The 20754-nt window shown below is 48.9% G+C and overlaps 1 long non-coding RNA gene and 1 other non-coding gene across 2 annotated transcripts; both read left to right on the forward strand.

The window, feature by feature from the left end:
* The first annotated feature begins 1084 nt into the window (after positions 1 to 1084).
* Positions 1085 to 1161, forward strand: LOC114237301 (small nucleolar RNA SNORD112). Its single transcript, XR_003622993.1, has one exon. It is a non-coding gene; the product is annotated as a small nucleolar RNA SNORD112 (small nucleolar RNA).
* A 1080-nt stretch (positions 1162 to 2241) lies between these two features.
* LOC103009417 (uncharacterized) lies at positions 2242 to 20328 on the forward strand. The gene is made up of 4 exons (XR_450696.2): positions 2242 to 2318; positions 13241 to 13312; positions 16120 to 16209; positions 20255 to 20328. It is a non-coding gene; the product is annotated as an uncharacterized LOC103009417 (long non-coding RNA).
* Positions 20329 to 20754: the final 426 nt, after the last annotated feature.

Below are 20754 nucleotides of genomic sequence, written 5' to 3' on the forward strand. Positions count from 1 at the left end.
GGCTACAGGGCCGCTGCTCCCCAGAGGCTCCCGTGTACCCTTCGCCCAGGACTGTCTCGTGTCACATTCTCCCGAGTCCTCATTCTAGTTAGCTAATCCCTGAGAACACGGGCCAGGGCATTAGCTTTCGGGCCTCTTAAAGACCAGAAAGGAAAGTCCTCCCTGATGGGTGCCTTGCAGACACCCGTTCCGTGGCTCTGGAGGGATTTGGGGCCTGTGGGTGGTGCAGTCACAGCCAGCAGACACACACCTGCTGGCCTCATGTCACTGACACGCCACTCAGAGGCCCAGGGCTCCAGTTTTAGAACATAGAAAATTCAGAAAAGAATGATCTGGGAGATACAATAAATCCCTCGTGTCTACAGAACTTGTTTGGGGGAGATATGCCCACTCCTGATCCAGCAGTCAAAATGCTCTTCCTTTTGTATTTGTTAAAAAAAAAAAAGCTAAAAGCTAACAGAAACCCCACACACAAACACAGCAAAACAAAACAAAACCCACGCACAAAATGTTTATTTTAATTATGCAAGAAATGCATTGATAATTAATACACTCATTACCGAAAATCAAACACTGCGGATAAAAGCTAAAGTCATCGTCAACTCCTTCCTCCATCTCAGTTCCCCCCCACCCCCCAATCACCACCATTTTAACTCTTGTTGTCAGAGTCAGGTGTCTGGTTCCAGATTTTTTTTTTTTTTCCTGTGCATTTGCATATGTATCTAAATAGACTCTCCAATATATGATTTTTTTTTTTTTAACGGAAACTATATCACCATGTACATTTCTTTTTGCACAGCTTGTTTTTCTTCACTCAAGAATGTGCTTGGAGATCATAAAAGATAAACACCATTCCTTATAACAGCACCTTAGTAGCCTGTAATCCGTACACACCGAAGTTGAGTTAACTACCTCGCTGCTGTCACTAAAGCTCCGGGTCCTTACCCGGTGGGGCTGGCTTGTGGAAGCAGGTGTAAGTAATTGCCAAGGTCTGGATTTGAGGAGTGGGCTCACAAGTGTTTATGACATTATTACAAATGAATATATGAATGCATAAATTAGCAAAATAAAAGCGGGACATGCCTGGGCCAATGATGAGAAAGTGTTTGTGAACAAAGGATCATGATTAATCCAGTTCTGCGCAAAATACTGAGGTCCATTAAAAGACAATAGGTCTCGGCTGTTTCATTCTTTTTAAGAGCTGTTTAATATTCCGGGGTGTGTTTGCACCATTGTTGATTAGAGCTTCCTCTATTGTTGAAAATCCCAGCTGGAAGTCTGCTGGGGTAGGCCAGTGTGAGCATATAGATGCTTTGGTCAAAGTCCTAGTCATCGGGGTGGGTCACGGGTCCATGTGTGCTCGTTATATTATTTAAGAAAATAAATAAGGAAGATACATAAAATAAAAGAGGTCCTGGCATAGATAAATGAGGAGAGCATGTCACGAACCGAGGTTTTAATTAATGTGATTTTGCTGAACTGACGCCTGCTAAAAAAGATCTAAGCCGTCCTGGTTTAGTTTTGTTGTTGTTGTTATTGCTAACGACCCTGCAATGAGCATTCTTGTAGCTGAATCTGTAAACACGTCCCTGACTGTTCTTTTCGTCCAGCTTCTTAGAGGTGGGATAGCTAGATTAAATGGTTTGCAGCAAAGTTTATTTTCACTGAGTGATCTTTCTAACATGCCATTTTGACCTTGTTGCTGTCTTGCTTTAAATCCTCCATCTGACTTCCCGGAGTGTCTGGGACGTGGTCCAAGAGCCTTAGCCTGGCATGTAAGACCCTTCAGGGTCTGGCTGGAAGCTCCCCAGCCTCGTGCCCCCTCCCCATGCATACACACACACACACACACACACACACACACATGCACACACACACGTGTGCTAGGCACACGGCAGCCCCTACCAGCTACCTTCTCCTCTCTGCGTGTGCCCTGCCTTTTACCCTTCAGGGCTCCGGCCAAGCCGTCCCAGCCAGCTTCTCGGTGCTTAAGACAAGGCTCGAAATGTCCCCTAGGGTGAACCCAAATTTAGAGGTGCCCCTGCCCCCCAACACCTCATGCTAAAGTTCAGCAAAGCATAGTCTGTGGAATCGTGATGACTCATTGACATGTTTGCCTCGTCTAGGAGAACGTTTTACATTTTTCTCGAATTCATGAGACTGGCCGCGTGTTAATCACCCCCTTTCCTTTGTCCCTTTCCAGTGCCCTTGGCTCCCATGTTGCCTGGATCCGACTTCCCCTAACTGAAAACCGCCTCATATTCCCCCGGGCCCATGGGCAGCTTCAGAGGACTGAGCCGTGTGCTCGGTGGCGCTGGGTGAGTCCTCAGAACGCTGTCACACTGCAGATGCACACCCGGGGGGCCAGGCTGGCATCCCCACCGCCCCGAGCTGCTCTGTCCCACCCTCCTGGGTGCACACGCCAGGCTCCCCCAGGCCCTGGAACCCTGTGTCCTGGAGTGCATGGGTTGGGGTGCTACGTCTCAGGGTTGGAGTGCCAATGATGGGTTTTCAGAACATAGTTATATCCTGGAAACGGTTGATTGCATCTTTTGTGACCTGCTCCTTGCCAGAGAGAAAAGGGGGTTCTGGAACACGAGAAGGAGCCGTGACGTAGCATGTGACAGCAGGGCCACCAGCTGGGGTGATGGGGATGCCCCGGGGAGAGGACAGGGTTAAGAGTGGTGCTTCTACCTTTGGGACACGGTCATGTTCTAGAAAGAGCGCAGGCTTCCGGGTAGAGGGGCCGCGACGCCAAGTCTGCATCACCCCTGGGGGCGGAGGACTTGACCTGCTTACTGGGAAGAACAGGAGTGCCAGCCTGTTCAGGGTTTTGGTCCCCTCTGTTTCCCTGGGGTTGGGGATGGGGAGGAAGCACCCCAAGAGGGCAGCCATCTCGAGCACAAACCTGGCTACAGGGCAGACATAGAGCTGTGTGTCTTTGGCAAATCTCCCAAGAATTTCTGTGCCTCGGTTTCCTGATATTAAAGGAAGGAATCATAATCGCCCACACAGAGTATTGAGAGGCCGAGTGAGACAATAGCACGATTAAATCACGCTGCACAGTAGCCGGCATGCGGTACCCAGCAAAAACCAGCAGCCTTTCCCATCTCGTCCTGTCCGAAGTCCTTAACCCTCCGTCCAGAGACACAGGCAGCTCCTTTTCAGGGCAGAGAGACCCACAGGGGAAGACACCAAGGCCAAGAGGGCAAGTGACCAGGGAGGAACTGCCCTGCTCCTCTCGCCCCAGCGCAGACACCCTCCCAAGGGAAACGCGGGCCTTTCCTCGAACCCTGGGGGGCTGGGGAAGGGGCTGCCCCCCGCCGGCTTTAATTGGGCTCTCCTAAAAAGTTTGGCGATAGTTTATTTTATTTTTTTATAAATATATATAAAATGTCAGACTGCTCTTCAGGCAGATTTTTTAGGCTCGTATTTTATAGACTTTGGCAAGGGCGGTTTGGAAGAAACAGTGGTTACAGTCTCCAGAGGTTAATAATTCCTGGAAAAACTTCTGGCTAAACCTGACTTCTCCTAAATTTCACAGAAACTGCTCCCTGGGCCGGGCCCAGCCTAAATGAGGTTTCTGTGCATCGATGCAGCCTTACCTAGTGGGAGCGTGACTTGCCTTTTACACAAAAGTGAACTTCCGTGGCCACCGAGCACAAAGACCCCTCTCTCCTAAATTTTCAGTTTATTTACTCTGGAGCGTGGGCTTGGTCAGACACACGTCTCAGCCCGGGGTGTTTCTCTGCGCTGTTAGTGGAGCTGTCCGTGCCTCTAGCGTGGAGCCCTGTCCGTCCCTGATGTCCTCGTGCCTGGGTGAGGATGCCAGGCTCTGTTTGTGTCTGGGGCAAAAGGAACCATTAGTGGGAACCCCCTCTCTAGCCAGGCTGCCCCATGGCCTCTGCCCCGTTAGAGTTTTGGGCAGGTGACTTTTCAAATCCACACCAAAGCTCTTTTGAACCCTTTGCTGCTACCCCGATCAGAAACCGGTATTTGCAAAATTTCCCACGTGCGTGATTTCTTCTGCCGCATCCCCCCTCCCCCCGCCCCACCTCCATGTGATGCCGCAGAGGCTGTGACGCACTTGTAAATACTTTACCAAACATTGTCACATCGACAGTTTCAAAGCCATCTTTTAATTGATTGAAACAACAGCAACGACGGAAAACAACCAAACCTCGCCCCCCCCCCCCCCACTCCCCTCCCACCCCCACCTCCCCGAGGCTCTGAGAAAGCAAACAGTTTCTCCCAGGGCTGCTCCCAGCTCCTGAGCCGGGCGGTGGGGCAGTCTGTCTGTCTGTCTGTCTGCGGAGCCAGCCCCACTCTCCACCTGCAGCACGATGCTGCCCCCCCCCGGCGGGTCAGAGCAGCTGTCGGGACCCCGAGGCTGGCAGACAGCGCCCGCCCAGGGAAGACTGGGCTGTCAGGAGTGGGGCAGTTAGGCAGTGGTGACAAGGGTGCCACCCCTGAGTACCTGGGTGCCTTTGTCGTCTTACCCGAATCTTTCTGCCCTGTGGCGGTGCACCCCTGCCCCCGAGGCTGAGCGAGGGCAGCCTGGTCATTTCAGACAAGGAACCCGGGCTGGTCCCTCAGCCAGCCTGTCTCTCTCTCTCTCTCTCTCACACACTCACACACACACACACACACACACACACACACACACACGTGTGCGCGCGCGCGCTCAGTGCCTGCACTGGGAACAAAGACAAGAAAACTCCTTTAGAAACTGCAGAACAGAGCCTCGTCTAGTGGGGGTCCCCTGATAAAGGCCCCATCCACCCAGAGTTCCTGGGAACCGAGCCCCCATGAATGGGCCTGGAGGGCCAGCGCCCGACATCAGCGTGGGCCGCATTCATCAACATGCAGGCCCCTCGGCCCCGGCGCCGGGTGAGGGGGCTTTCACGAGTCCCCGGAGCATCCAAGTAACGGTCCAGCAGCCGGCCGAATCCGGGGCTGCGGCCCAGCCTTCAGGAAAGGGCCCTGGTTTTCCCATGACCGGGCCAGCCCCGCTACTCACCACACCCCCCTTCCTTCTGTCCCCCCCCACCCCAGCCAGGAAGGCTCCCCCCCAGCCCTGTGCACCAGCCTGTTGCCCCAGAGAGGACCCGGGCCAGCCTTTCTGGGCCTGGGAGCGGGGCGGGCACTTGGCCACTCCAGGTGGGCCGGCCCTTGAGATGGGGAGTTGGCTGCAGGACAGCTCCCCCCTCCCCCCTCCGGCCCCGCACTCACCCCCATTCTCTCCGCTCCTCTCCCTCACTGCCTCATCGACACAGAAGCGCTCCACCGGCCATCTCGGTGCCTTTGCCACTGAGCTCGGGGCCGGGGACACGGGAGAGCCTGGGCATCCTTGCTCTGACCCCAGCCTGCCTTCTCCGTGGCCAGCCCCGCTCGGGACCTAGTGCTGCAGCAGCTTCTCGAAGGCCTAGACGTGCGGGCTGCCAGCCCGGGCAGGGAGCCGTGCTGCAGCCTCCTGGCCAAGTACCGGCCTGCCTCTCTCTGCTCGGATGCCGCCCGTAACAGGGAGCTCCCTCTCTCCCCAAGCAGCCCGCTCGGGGCTCGCACACCGAGCTGCCTTGCCGAGCCCTCCCTGCTTTCTGCATCTGCCTCCGCGGCTCCGACGCAGCCCCCTCGTCCCCTCTGCCCTCGGCTCTTTGCAGGCAGCAAGCTCCTTCTCAGTCCTCTCTTTTCCGTGCTCGGTAGCGAGCCCTCCATCCACCGTGGGATCAGGCTTGGGGTCCCCTGGCCCCGTCCGATCTCGGCCGTCTACACCTGTCCCGGGGCGGCTCTGCCCCTGCCCGCCCGCATCTGGGACGGAGCCCTTTGCCCTGCTGTTCTGCAGAGAGCCCAGGGGAGGGCGCGGGTCTCCCCTCCCGGGTCCAGCTGCTCTGTAGCTATCTGTTAAGCGGCTTCTGAGCCCTCTCGGTTTTTTATGGCCCCTTTGCCAGTTGCCAGGGAGAACGCTCTCTATGCAAACCCCCTGCCTTTTCCGCAGGAGCCACTGGCGGCCGGGCCGGCCCTGGTCAGCCCGCAGCGGCGGCAACGGTGGCGGCAGGCGCCCGCGGCGGGGCTGGGGGCTCCCACGCTCCACTCCCCGCTCTCTAGCTGGGAGACCACACAATTCCCCTTTCTTTTCAGAGCCTCGGTTTTTCCTCTGTGAAGTGGAGATGAGAGGGGCTCCCACACCGGCTCGAAGGGAGGCTAAATGAGATAAGAGTAGCCCAACACACATCAGAGAGTTCATCAGTGCTCGTGGGGTAGACGGTGGGACCCGGGGAGGGACGCACGCGTGTAACAAGTGTCGCAGGGAAGAAAACAGTCTGGCCTTTGGAGACCCTGCTCCGAATACAGACAGGAACCTCACCAGGCAGAGACCCCTCTGCCGGCTCCATCGCACAAATCAAGTCAGCCAGAGGAAGCCTCTGGCCTGTGAGCTCACAGTAGATGCAGAAGGCGGCAGAAAAGACGTGCAAGCCCACATCTGCCTTTAATAGAGCAAGAATTTGCATTTATACAGCAGCACGAGGGGACCCTGGGGTAAGGCAGAAAGGAACATTTTTCCCGGCTGCTCCCTAGAAGAGCCGGCTTAGACGGGGGGCGTCTGGGGAAGAGAAGCCCAGTGGAGTCCAGGCACCCCACAGACTGTGGGATGCAGTCATCCTTCCGGGCACTCATTCTCCAAACCAACGCAGAGCACCTACCTTCCTGGGCCCAGACCCGAGTGGAAGGCTGGACACGGAGCAGTGCCGATCGGCTGGCTTCTTGTCCTCGAAGCTCAGTCTGGGGTGGGGGGAAAGAGACAGGGGATAAGTCGCTGTAAATCAAGTGATGAAGGGGGGATGAAGCAGCTGAGATCATGGAGTCCTGTCTTGTAGGGGACAAGCCCTGAGCCGGGCTGTCTACCTAGGACTTACCCCAGCAGGAACTCTGAGCACCAGCCTCAAAAAATCCCCATTTGATTGATGAAGAAACTGAGGCAGGGAAAGACAAAGTCCCATACTCACTGTCTCTCAGCTGGTGTGAGGCCGGGCTGGGATGGAACCCCGGTCCCTCCAAGGCTCCCCACCACACCCTGCTGCTGAAGACAGCTCAGCGAGGCTGTGCTGAGTGCTGGGGGGTGTGGGTGGGCAGGGGATGGATTGATTAGTTATAAGCACCTCCCAGCGGTGCTTGAGATCCCAGCTCCTCTGTGGCCCAATCCGTTTGAAGGGCAGATTCAAAATTAGGTGGTAGCACCTATGGGCAGAGGCTTATGAAAATGGCATTATTAACCTGATGCGGGGGGGGCCCTGCCCACCTCCAGGCGGCTTGCAGATAGAGGGGGCTGGGGCTTGTTTGTGTGGACAGGGGGTTGGAGGGGAGGGAGCACATCCGGGGGGCCCACCAGGGCCGCCTCCTGGGGAGGACGAGCTTTGGCGAGAATGAGGGCCTGCTGGCTGAGAGGGTCAGCCCCTCACTCAGGCAAGTGCCCAAGCTGGAGCTCACTCTCCAGGGCAGGATCTCCTGCCCCTTCTCCGACACAGACTAGGACGATGGGCCCCCCTGCACCTCGGTTTCCCCATCCGAGTGAGATGGAGATGAAAACCATCGTCACTGCAGGGAAAGCTCCGGTCCCGCACCTTCCCTCCAGCCCCCTACCATGGTGACCGCCCCCCGGACACCTGTCTGCCTGTCAGAGAAGTGTTCAACAGGAGAGTTCCAGATCCGGGAGGGAGAGAGGGGAGATGTGGAAGGGAGAAAGGAGAGGGGGCTGATGTCCCCAACTCAGAGAGGCTGCTCTGCGTTGGGTAGGAGTTGGGCCACTTCAGATTTGTGCCAACTCACGGTGCAGTGGAATCAGACAGTCTGAATTCTTCAGACACCAGCCGAGCGTCTGTGGCGCCCCCAAGTGCCACAAGGGGGCTGCCTGGGCCACATTTTTAAGCCCGGAAAGTGAGGAGGGGGAGACAGACAGCGGGGATCGGCGCTTTTTGCTTTTGCGGCGGCGATTTTGATTTCCATTGTGGCCCCGATGCGTGCATGCATGCGGGGGCCGGGCCCTGCCCTGGGCTGGGGGCAGCCAGGAGGGGGTGACCCACCCTACCTTGGGGGTGACTGCAGGCTGCGCCCCTCGCCGAGGGCCGAGCTGCAATGCAGCAGGCTGCCGGGAGGGCCCGGGGAGCTGTCCGGTGGCCGGCTTTCCAAAGTGGGAAAGGAAGGCTGCGGGAGGGAGCATTTCCTGGAGGGGCAGAGGGTGGAGAGGCGCCCAGGAAGCAGACTGCGCGGAGAGTCTGGCAGCTGCAGGACGGCTGGAGAGGGGAGAGGCGGGGGGCAGGGGTGAGGGGCCCCGGGGGTTTGGGGAGATTGGTGTGGACCTGGGCTCGAGCGTGAGTCAGTTTCCAGTGATGTGACTGACAGAGAAGAGGGAGGCTTAGGTGGGGCAGAGAGGGACTGAGGATGGTGAGGCCAGCTTGGCACACAGTTTTAGGTCAAAAACCACCACCTCTTGTCCTCCCAGAAAGAGCCAAAAAATAAAAAATAAATAAAAGCATCTGACAAGCTGGACAGCTGAATCCTTCCCAGCCTGGCTGAGCTGGTCCCAGGGAAGGAGTCTTCAGGTGGCCAGCTCTGCCTTGCAGAAGGGAGGCTCCTGCAGGCCCTTTTAGAGCCAGAGGAGGTTGCATGGGGCCAGGAGGACCTGGGGAGTGGGGGAGAGGGGCCAGGGAGGGGGCAGGAGGGCCTAGGAAAGGGACCAGAAGGCCCCGGGGCAGACAGGAGGGCCTGGGAAGGGGCTGGAGGGTCTAGGGGGGAGCAGGATCGTCTGGAAGGTAGGGGCTGGGGTAGCAGTTGGGGGTCTGGCTCTGCAGTGCCCTGCAGCCTTGCACTTTCTCCTTAATCTCCCCAACTTAGAATGGTTTCCTTCCACTGACCCAGGCCCCTTTCTCGCCCCCCTTCCACTCTGAGGCATTTTTTTGCCTTTGAATCAGCTCCGTAACACCCTCCAGGATTTAGCTTAGACCCTGGGCCCCTTTGCCCTTTGAAAAGGCTTCCCCTCTCCTACCTCCTCAGCTCCTGCACTTTATTTTTACACGATGATTTTAAAAACCTTTAATTAGGAGAAATTTCAAACAACACAAAAGTAGAGAAAACGGTACATATTTTCATCGCAATTTACACACTTTTCATACTGCTGCCACCGTCAACTCTCAGCCCCGCTCATTCTATCCAAACCTCATACTGTCCTTCTACTACCCCCACCTGCCCCCAGACCACTCTGAAGCAAATTCCAGACACCATACCCTTTCCTCCAGCATTCTTCAGTGTGTATCTCTAAAAAAGAAGGACTCTTTTTCTGTTTTGAAAACATAACCACAATGCCATTATCACAGTTAAAAAATTAACAGCATTTTCTTAATGTCATCCAATAGCTATTCAGCATTCAAATAGGCCCCAATTGACTCATAAATTTCCTTTACAGTTGGCTTGTTCAAATCAGTGTCCAAATTCTTTCCTGCACCTTCAGGGGGCACTGGGATTATAGAAGGTAAATGCAGTTACAAATCCAGGGGTTTGAATATCTAGTCTCTCCTTAAGTGAGTAACTCAACCTCAGCAAACTTTAGTTTTCTCACAGAAGATGGGGCAAATTCTGGGTCTCTGCTAGGGTCATTTAGAGGATTAGAGATAATGCATATAAAGCCCCCAGCCCTGTATCTAATACATAAAAGACACTCAGCAAGCTGTAGCTGCTAGGATTATTCTTTTTTTTCCTGGAGACTTCTAAAGGGGACTTGGGCTGGGGTAGGCAAATCAGAGTTGGCAATCGTCCACAAAACAAAAGGCTCCTGGCAGTCCAGGCCCCCTGAGAGATTAAGACAGTACGTGCACCACATCCCAACATGGCAGCCTGCAGTCCGGGGGTCTGGGACCTCCCAGCTGGCTCGCAACTCCGCTGCCCGACAGCAGACAGCAGCTGCCGCCACTGGGGGCCCACTGGGGATCCCACAGGTTGCCAATCCACTAGATGGCACTCTCTGCTGTGCGTCCAGGAGGGACCACTACCCCAACCTGCTCTGGCCACCGCCCAGCTCTGGGTGCCACAGGGGTTGCATGCCACTGAAACACTGCAGATAATTTCTGAAAAGCATTTCTCAATATGTCATGCAAGATACAGCAGTTTTCTCTTTGTGTAAATCCCAGCCTGATTGCAGGCGCAGAGGGAATGATCATTTCATGATCATTTGCTCAGGTCAGGCACTGGTATGTCCACTCTCTCTTGAAATCCTCGCCCCAGCTACATCTGATTTCCCTTGATTTTACAGATGAGAGGGCTTTGAGAGGTTAGTGACTTGTCCAAGGTCAGTTAGGAAGCAGGACCCAGGGTTCCAATCCAGGTTTGTCTGTTTCCTCTGCATAATGGAAAGGCAGAAGGATGGATGTTAGGTCTGTTGGATGGATGGAAGCCTGCATCAGGATGCAGAAGTAGAGAGATGGCTGGCTGGCTGGCTGATGAAGGCTGGTGAGATGGGTGAACGAATGAAAGTACAGAGGGTGGACGGATGGATGAATGGGAGAGAATAGTCAGTTTCTCACCAAGATCGAAGGCTCACTTGATTTGTGAAGAGAGGTTTCCTCTGAGGGGAGCTTGCTGGTAAAGCTGTGCTGCCTCTGAGCATACTCACTGGCTCAGGGGGCTCTGGGACAACAGGTGGGCTGCCAGCTGATAGGGACCAAGTTCCAGTTCTGGTGCTAGAGCTGCTCAGTTGCAGCTCTCACTCCCAGCTGCTTTCACAAGCACTGAGAAACAGAAGACAGCCTCCTTCTCCCTGACTCTCCTGGGTGACTAAGCCCTAAGCCCAACCCCATGCTCAGTCTTTTTCTAGTTCCTCGGCATAGTTTTCTGTCCTCTAAATCATCAGGACCACCCTCCATGGCCGCAGTTACCATCCTCAATCAAAATAAAAGGAAACTGAGGTTTAGAAGTGGTAAGTGCCTTGCCCCACATCGTGTAGGGGGCGAGTGCAGAACCAGGATTTGAACCCTAGTCTACTCTTCTAACAAACCCATACCCTTTTCCCATTTTCTTTTCTCTGTGACTGTGCCTGAAAAAGTCTGCACTCCTTGGGGTTCACCCATGTCAGACTCACCTTCCTGGCCTGTCAGGGAGCTGGCCTTCCACCCCCCAGACTTTAAATTTATTTCTCAAGTAACACCTTCTCTAGTTTATCCTACTTGTAACTATCACACATGCAGGGATCAAACATATCACTGACCTCCTGCAGTACAATTATCAAGTTACAAATTAAATTTCTGGTAGCTCAGATTATGACTGAATGCTCAGAGAAGCAGATGTAGACTCTAGAGCCCGAAAGGCTGCAAGGCAAGGAGAGAGGGAGTCAGACAGAGGACTGGAGGGCAATTCAGCTAGTGTCCCCAAAGATCTGACTTAAATTCAGCAGATATGTTTCGATAATCTGCTTATGGGCTAAGCCATGTTACACACATCCAAGATGCTCAGATTTCAATCCCAGCTCTGCCATTTACTAGTTTTGTGAGTTTGGACAAAGTGTTTAACCTCTGTGCCTCAGTTTCCTCAGTTGTAATATGAAAATACCAATAGTACCTTATCAATGGGTACTTGAAGATTAAATGAGTCAAGCATTTAAAGTGCTTGAAACAATGTTTTCCCTTTGGTGAGGATGCAATAAATATTTCATTATAATTAAAATTATATTTGTTATCACTGTTTTCCTTGAGATGGCATTTAATATCTCTGACTGGTAAGAATCATTACCCACTTTTTACAGACAGCTGAATAGGTGCCCGTAGTGGTGTATGAGCCTTTGCCTTTGGAGAGGAGAGTCAGTGAAATAGAAATATAAATTGAAGACTAGACAATTTCAGTTCTCGTTATGGAAACAAGAGCTATACGCACCAATTGGACATGATCCGTCTTATAAAAGATTAAGCCCTGGAATAGGTGAAACTCCTCTGAAGGGATTTTCTTGGGGGTATTGAGAGTTTTAATGAGGTTGGATGGGAGTTGAGAAGAAGCTGAGTAGGTGAAGGGCGAGAGGAAGAATTACAATTCTCTTGGTTCAACTTCATGGCTTCTAGAAGCAGTGGGCAAGTTTCCCATATATGCTCTGACCAAACTTCTTTCCCTACATTTTTTTTTGGGGGGGGTGGGGGGTAGAAAATAGCTACATTAGACATGTTTCTTGTTTGGTCTTTTGAGGGTGGCCAGTTGGAACAAAGCATAGTTCTAGTTGAGTCTCACACCGTGTGGGGCATGAGGATTGGGTGACCTGCACCCATTCCTGGGCAGAACATTTGCAACTTTAGCCTAGGTGACGTGTGACTGCACGTGAGGATGGCACTGGGGGTGGGGGGTGAGGGCATTTGGATGCCCTAAGAGCCAGGTGACAGGAGATGGGTTTAGCATCTCTGCTGACTTGCTGCGCCACGTTGGGCGGATGATCCCAGCATGACCTGATCCCAGAATCCGTGCAAGTCCTGTGGGAACTGACACCACTGCATCTCCTCCAAGACAGTTTACTTATTCATTCAGGATTATCGGTACATCCTGGAGACGCCCTGTGCTCCTGGGGATGCTTGTGTGGGAGGTGAGACAAGCCCTCCTATTTGCCCACACATGCATTCACACGCTCACATTGTAGGCTGAGTGTCAGGTATCAGAGAGCAAGAAATGCCACAAAAATGAGGCATTGGGGCTAACTGGGGAAGAGACACTGGGGCCAGGCTTCCCGCACTGGCTGCCTTGCTCAGCATCTTCCTGTGTGACCACTTGTAAGTCGCTTAACTTCTCTGAGCCTCCATTTTCTCATGTGTAAAATGGGGCTAATCATGTCTTTGCTCAAATATCACCTTCTCAGTGAGACTTTCGCCTTCTTGTTGCTTTCTGTCACTCCTTTTTTCCGCTTTCTTTTTCTCCATAGTTCTCATCACCATCTTATATCCTGTATATAGTACTTGTTTAATTTGAATATTGTCTGTTCCTGTCTCCACCCACAAGGAAGTTAGCTCTCAGATTTTGTCTGTTTCATTCATTGCTGTCTCCCCTGGCCTGTACCTGGCACAAAATGCATGCTCAAAAGTATTTTTGGGGAAAAAAAAAAAAAGAGATGCTGTTGAATTGTTCCAGAGTATTGTCAGTGCCTGCAAAGCAGGCAGCGTGGTGCCTGGTGGAGTGTTCATTCGGTGAATATTGGCTAATTTTGATTATTATGTCTTCTTCACAGGACTGTTGTGAGGATCAAACGAGATAATGTATGCGAAGGCATGCTGTGAATTCTGCGTGCCCAGGGCAGGAGGTACAGCATTAATGATCCTCTGCTACTTTGAGGGGACTTACACAACTTTATGCTTTTCATTTTCACACCACCTGGGAGGGAGGGAAGCCCGAGAGATCACTGCCCCCTGAGGCTCAGCACGGGGAAGGGCCTTGCTGGAGGCTCACAGTGGGCTCAAGGCAGAGGCAGGAGGCTGCGTTGGGCTCCGCAGCCTCTAGGGGTCTTTCTACGTCTCCCTTATGTAAGTCCCCACGTGGGTATATTTATGTACATATTACATTATATATACATCTACATAATGGAAGTATGTTTTAACTTGTCATTTATTTTTTATTTTTCATGCCTCAGAGTTGCTCTGAGGCCAGCATGCTGGGCACCCACCAGGACAGTCTGGGAGGGTAGGAAGGAAGCTGGCCATGTCTTGTCAGTAAGGGTCACAGTTTTTTTGGTTTCTGGGAAACAATGTGAACATCAAGAATCCCATGGCAGGGACTCCCCCGAAGGCAGCCCCATTTCATGAAATGAATTTTAGTTTTCCAAAGCGCATCCCTTAGTTGGATTTCTGTTTTCCAGGGCACTTGTTTAAGCTTTGATGCCGGGTCCAAAAAGAACAGATCCCAACAATTTCCTGCCCGAGGCCCATCCTTTCCGAAACACTCAGCTTGGCCTGAGCATCGAGATCATTTGTTTCTCTAATCAGATCGGGGGCCGTTGGACCCGCAGGGTGGGCGGCGTGGGGCGGGGGAAGGGCAGGGTGAGCGCAGGGTGGGAGCTGCTTGAGGAACGGTCGGTAGTCAAATGCACCGTCACGTTGGACCCTCGAGGGTGTCGCTGTCCTCAGTCGACCAGTCACACAAGTCGGGGCACAAGGCAGAGAAGCCAGGTCACGTCTCTGCAGTTACACAGCTCACGAGTGCCTGCTGGGGTGGAACCTGGTCTGTCTGTCTGTCTAGCACCACAGCTGCTGCAGAGGGAAGAAAGATTTGGGGGATGGGCTCAGAGCCTGGGCTGGGAGTGGGGGGGGTCACTTGGCTGACTTTGGCATGAAAATAATAGCTGATTCTGCTTAGGGACTAGGGCTGTGACTGCAGGTGGGAAAACAGGCACAGAGAGGTTGGTTAACTTTCCTGATGTGGCCCAGCTAGTCAGGATTTGAGGCTGGATTTGAGGCAGGTGGTGTGATGCCAACATATGTGCTTTAACCATTGGCCCACAGTGCCTCACGGCTGTGAGCACAGATTAAGAGGGCACGTGGAGTTCAAGGATCTGGGTTCGAGTCCTCCTACCACCCCCCTGTTGGGTGTGCTTGTAAGTCAATCATATGTATTTAATTCTCCCTCTTGACAAGGCGCTGCAGAGGCCCAGCCAGCCACTGAACCATGGAAAATATTTTTTAAGAATACATATGTGATAAAATTGTACATATATAAAAGGGGAAGGGGAGGATACACAGGAGACTTGAGAGTGATTATTTAAGGTAGAGGGCAGCAGGGGACTAAGGGGGCGGAGCACAGGAGGTGGGGGCAGTGCGTGGTTATTGTACTGCTTTTAATAATCGGTAAAATAAGAGAGGCATGTCAGGAGCAGGAATGAGAGCGGGTTGCGAACCAAGGATTGAGATGAATTCTCCACAACCGAGGGACATGAAAAAAGAGATAGAGTGGTTTGTGGTCCTTCATTTTATTATTAAAAATAATAAAAGAATAAAGAAATACTGTCATAACGGCCTTGAGTAGCGCAATGGTGAAAATGTGTTCTGCATAAAAGGTGATGATGAATCCAGGTCTGCTAACCTGACATTAACGAGCAAAAAAGGTCTGGGCAATTTTCTTCCTTTTCATGGGGATTTGTGTTCCATAGAATGGGCACACTGGGGTTTCTCCGCTGGATAGGATCTTGGCTCTTGGGAAAGACACTGTAGACAGGTATAAGCGGGGATTAATGGGTGTTCGCTGCATAGTTACAAATGAATGAATGCACAGATCCAATTAAAGAGAGCCAAGCTTACACCACTGATGAGAATGTGTTTTCAGACAAGTGTTATAAGTAATCTAGTTCTACCCAACAGTAGTTATTAAAAATAATAATACGAACACCCAATAGGTTCTAGGCTGTTGGGACTGTGGGTAGGAAGCATATTAACGGGTAGATAGAACAGTCATTGGTCTTGGGCTGAATGGTGGCTTCAGGTGTTCTTGATATATTGTTAAGAATGAATTAGATGAGAATAAAATACATGACAAAATGAAAGAGAGCCAAGAGCAGACCACCAAAGATCATGTTTTATGGCTTATGGCTTAAGGTTAATCCATTTATGGACAATGGTGGACTACTTAAAACAACAAAACCAAAGCTCTTACCTCTCTGGATAAGAGGCATTGGTCTATAAGGACTAATCGATGTTTTTGTTGTGGGTTAGTGCTGAGCTCCTGTGTGGTTATTGTGTTTCAAAAAATAAGTAAAAACAATAAAAAGGACAAGTAGGAAACAAGGATGAGATTATATCTGTAATCAAAGATGATTATTACTTTAATTCTGCATAGCCGAGTCCATTAGGAAGAAGATCTGGGCTGGTTCTTCTGAATTAGAAGCATAGAGACAGATGCTTGTAATAGCCATTATTCTTGTTTTCGATTAGGGTGGTGAATTCATACATGTTTATTGTAATAAATACAGTTATTGAATGGAGAAATATGTACAATGAGAGCTAGGCTTGGGCCAATGATGAGACTGTGTCACGTGATTAATACTATGCTGCCCCCCCCGACGGCCGTTAGAAAATATCTAGGATGTTTCATCCTTCTGAATATCTGCCTTGTGTTCCACAGAATGGAGGCCCCAGAGTGGGTCTAATGACACTCTCTTGATGAAGATCTTGGCTGTGACTTCTGTGGGAAATGAGCCATGGACCAACCAACGTAAGTGATGGTTAGTGTTGTTTTACGGTTGGGTGGTTGGTTGATGGGTGTGTATGCGCTATTAAACATGAATGGACACAAATAAAATCAAAGATGGCCAAGCATAGACCAATGATGAGACTCTGTCATGAAGCCGGGTGATGAATCTCATTTGGCATAACTGTCAGCAAATTAAAAAATAATATCACTGGGCTCTTCTCTGTGTAGTAAATGAGCAGATAAAAACAAATGATTATATATGAATCATTATGTTAATTTTATATATGTATATGTATGATTCCATTATACATTAATATATGTTTATATAAATATAATTGTTACTTTTTCTTATTCTTGGGGTGAATGGTGTGCTCATGTATGTTTACTGATTTATTAAAAAGAAAAGGATGCATGCATAAATAAAATCAAAGAGGTCAAGCATGGACTAATGAAGACAATGTATCATGACCCAAGACTTATGATTACACAATTCTGCAAATTTGAGGGACGTTAAAACAACAAAAAAATTTCTATACTGTTTCATGTATTTTAATAGCATTCTACTATTAATTTATACACTACGGTTTATATAAACACTTTCCTGTGGGTGAAGTTTAGACTGTTAACTCAGTGAGAGATGCACATAGAAATGAAAAGAATTGGTAGGTTATTATATTTTGGGTAAGGTTCATGGGTGTTCTTTTAGGATTCTTTTAAAAGGGATAAATAAAATTCAAAAGGGCAAAGCACAGACCAATGAGGATAATGTTTCATACACTAAGGCTGATTAATTCAATTCTACACAAGTGAGACTCATTAAAAATGATCCAGGCTGTTCATTCTTTTAAACGGTTGCTTTCTGTTGCATGAAATGGACACACCATAGTTTATATAATCATGCAACATTTATGAGAATTTTAACTCTTATTTGGGTGGATAAGGTAAAGAAAATGTAAGTAATAGTTGACGTTCTTAAATCTTCAGCTGGAAAGAGGTTTAAGGGTGTTGATAAGTAAGTAAATGAATGAATGAACAAATTAATGAATAAAACGAGAGGCCGATAACAATAATGTTTCATTATTCCAGAATTAAAATTATTCTAATTCTGTACATTCCAGGTCCATTTAAAGTATGTGTTGGTTAAGGAGCAGATATTCGTTATTGCTGTTTTTGCATGGTGGTGTGTTGCATGTTAATTTCAGTGCTAAAAAAATTAGTAAATGTATAAAGTACAAAGAAGCCAAAACAGAGACTGGTGATGAGAATGACCCAAAGATTAGAGGATTACAGTTAATTTAGTTCTGTGCTCTTGACTGCCATAAAAATAGTATGTTTCATTCCTTTTACCAGATATTTTGTATTTCACAGTGTATATGTACCTAGTTTATTTAAACATCCTTCCATGGAGAAAGATCTAGGTTATTAACTCACTGAGCAAGGAGCACAAAAGGAGATGAAAGATAACGTCAGTGTTCTACCTGTGGAGTATGAGACTGGGTTTATGGTTGCTAATTAATTTTTTTTTAATTAATTAATTAATTTATTTATTTGTCTTTGGCTGTGTTGGGTCTTCGCCTCTGTGCGAGGGCCCTCTCCAGCCGCGGCAAGCGGGGGCCACTCCCCATCGCGGCGCGCGAGCCTCTCACCATCGCGGCCTCCCCCGCCGCGGAGCACAGGCTCCAGACGCAAAGGCCCAGCAATTGTGGCTCACGGGCCCAGTCGCTCCGCAGCACGCGGGATCCTCCCAGACCACGGCCCGAACCCGCGTGCCCTGCATCGGCAGGCAGACTCTCAACCACCGCGCCACCAGGGAAGCCCTATGGTTGCTAATTAAAACTCCTTTAGAAATAATCGACTCAAACCTGAGAGAATCAGCATAGACCAATGATTAAGAATTATGATTAATCCCCTCTAGCTTCATTAGAAAGAGTTCTAGATTATTACCTAAGGGTAAAGAATGTATGTTAGTGCTGTCCAATAGAAATTTCTGCACTGATGGACATGGTCTGTAATTTGTTCTGTTCAATATGGTAGCCATTAGTTACATGTGACTACTGAGCACTTAAAATGTGGCCAGTGTGCATGGGGGACTGAATTTTTAATTTTACTTTATTTTTATTAATTTGAATTTAAATAGTCATATGTGGATTATGGCTACTCTATTAGTTGCATTGGATGGTTGGTTAATGAGAGTTTCTTGAATATTAGGTATGAATAATTTAAATATATGAATTAATAAAGAGGGTTGATTATGGGCCAGAGATGAGAATATACCATGAGAAAAAGATTATTATTAATCCAGTTCTGCACAACTGAGATTCACTGGCAAAAAGTCTTTGGTTCATGAAAAATAGACATAGGCTTATTCATTTATTTTATCAACTATGAAGTATTACTTTGAATGTGTGCCCCATAGTTTATGTGAACATTTCTGTAATATTGAAGATCTATGTATTTTGGTGAGAGAAGATCAAAAATTTATTGTCAAAGTTGTAGCTGGTGAGTTGAATAGTGGTTTTGCAGATATGCATTATATTATTATTTATTTCAAAAAATGAATAATAAATAATAGAGAGTCCATGTGTGGTGCAAGGAAGACAGTATGACATGTACCAACGTTTGTGATTAATACATAAATAATAACTGTGGTCCATAAATAAAACATCTCTTACATTTTTTGGTGAGGAACATACAGACAGATGTACCTAATTGTCAATATACATATAGGACTAAGCAAGGACCAATGAAGAAAGTATATCATGAACCAAATATTTATATTAATACATTTCTGAACAACTGAAACTCATTTTATAAAGGTCTTTGTTTCTCTCCATTTATGGGTAAGAATTACAAAGATTTATCTACCTATCCTTTATATCCATACATATTATATATACATATATTATAGATATGGATAAAAATTATAGTTTTTCTTAGGTTTGATGGTACATTTATGGTGATTTCATTGACTATATTATAAAAAAAACCAATACATGGATAAATTCTTAAACATAAGAGGAAGGAAACGTATGAGTTAGTCATTGTTGTGGCAGTGCTGCATAACAAGTAACCCACAATTTCACTGACTTAGAAAACAGCAATTATTACAACAATAACAATACTTATTTCTCACATATGGGTCTGTGTGTATCTCACAGCAGTTGTGCTCCAGGCTGTGGGTTGGGTTCACATCTGCCCAACTTGCCTTCTTTTTCAACGTTCTTAGATAAAGGAGTTGTAGTGTCTGGGCCATGCTCTTCTCACAGTAAAAGCTTGAAGCTCCAGAGGGCAAGCAAAACCACCCCTGCACATTTAAAGACTTTGCTTTGACATGGTTTAAGTCATATCCACTCATACTCCATTGGGCAATGCAAGTCATACAGCACAGCATCAGTGGTGTGGGGAAGGATAGTCTTCCTATAGAGGATAGGGAAGGGAGAGGGAATATTTGCTGAAAAATGACATAACTTACCCCATTTCTCCCAACTGGTGAGAAATATTTACTTCATGTTCCTACATGAAATACAATCATTCTCTCTTCAAAGCGTCCCAGAAGTCCATGAAACCAGTGCTTTAGTTTGTAGTTCAGAGCATCTTGGTTCACTTCTGGTTGGGATGTGACTCTTCTTAATTCAGAGACTTATAAATCAGAGGCGGGTTATCTGTCCCCACATGGTAAACATACTGTGTTGGAAACACCCCCACTTGCAAAGGGAGAAAATGGGAGGCACAAAGCCGTTCATTCCAACTCTGCTGGGCAAAAGATGTGAGCTCTCCTACCTGCAGCTGTCACCTGTATAGGAGGGAGAACAAAGGTGGATGTTGGTAATGGCCTCCATTCGTATCCTTCTTGTAGGTGATCCGTTCAATGATGTTCATTGACATAAACGTTGAGAGTCATTAATTAAGTTAAAAAATGGAGTGTTGTTTGTGGTCAAAGGGGAGAAGGAGGGCCAAGCACAAGGCAAGGATTATGGTTAATTCAGTATTTCACAACTAACATTCATTTAAAAAGTTTACATTGAATACTGTTCACTCTTTTTTATGCCTGATTTCTGTTCTACAGAATGAACGCACTAGAGCTGATCAGCCATCCTTAACTGATGAAGGGCTTACCTCTGTGGGTAAGGAGCATGGAGGCCCATGTAAGTGACAGCCAGAGTCCTTGTTCTTGGTTTGGATGGTTTGCTCATGGGTGTTGACTGTATTACTTAAAAGAAACAAATGGCTTCATTCATCACTTGTTAATAGAACAGTAGACCACGCATGAACCAGCGTTTAGAGTGTGATATGAACCAAGAATCATGATGAATCTAATCCAACACAACTTAATTCCATTAAAAATACACCAAGGCCGGGGCTTCCCTGGTGGCGCAGTGGTTGAGAATCTGCCTGCCAATGCAGCGGACACGGGTTCGAGCCCTGGTCTGGGAAGATCCCACATGCCGCGGAGCAACTAGGCCCATGAGCCACAACTACTGAGCCTGCGCGTCTGGAGCCTGTGCTCCGCAACAAGAGAGGCCGCGATAGTGAGAGGCCCGTGCGCCGCGATGAGGAGTGGCCCCC

Source organism: Balaenoptera acutorostrata, chromosome 3, assembly GCF_949987535.1.
Source record: "Balaenoptera acutorostrata chromosome 3, mBalAcu1.1, whole genome shotgun sequence".
NCBI classification, from domain to species: Eukaryota; Metazoa; Chordata; class Mammalia; order Artiodactyla; family Balaenopteridae; genus Balaenoptera; species Balaenoptera acutorostrata.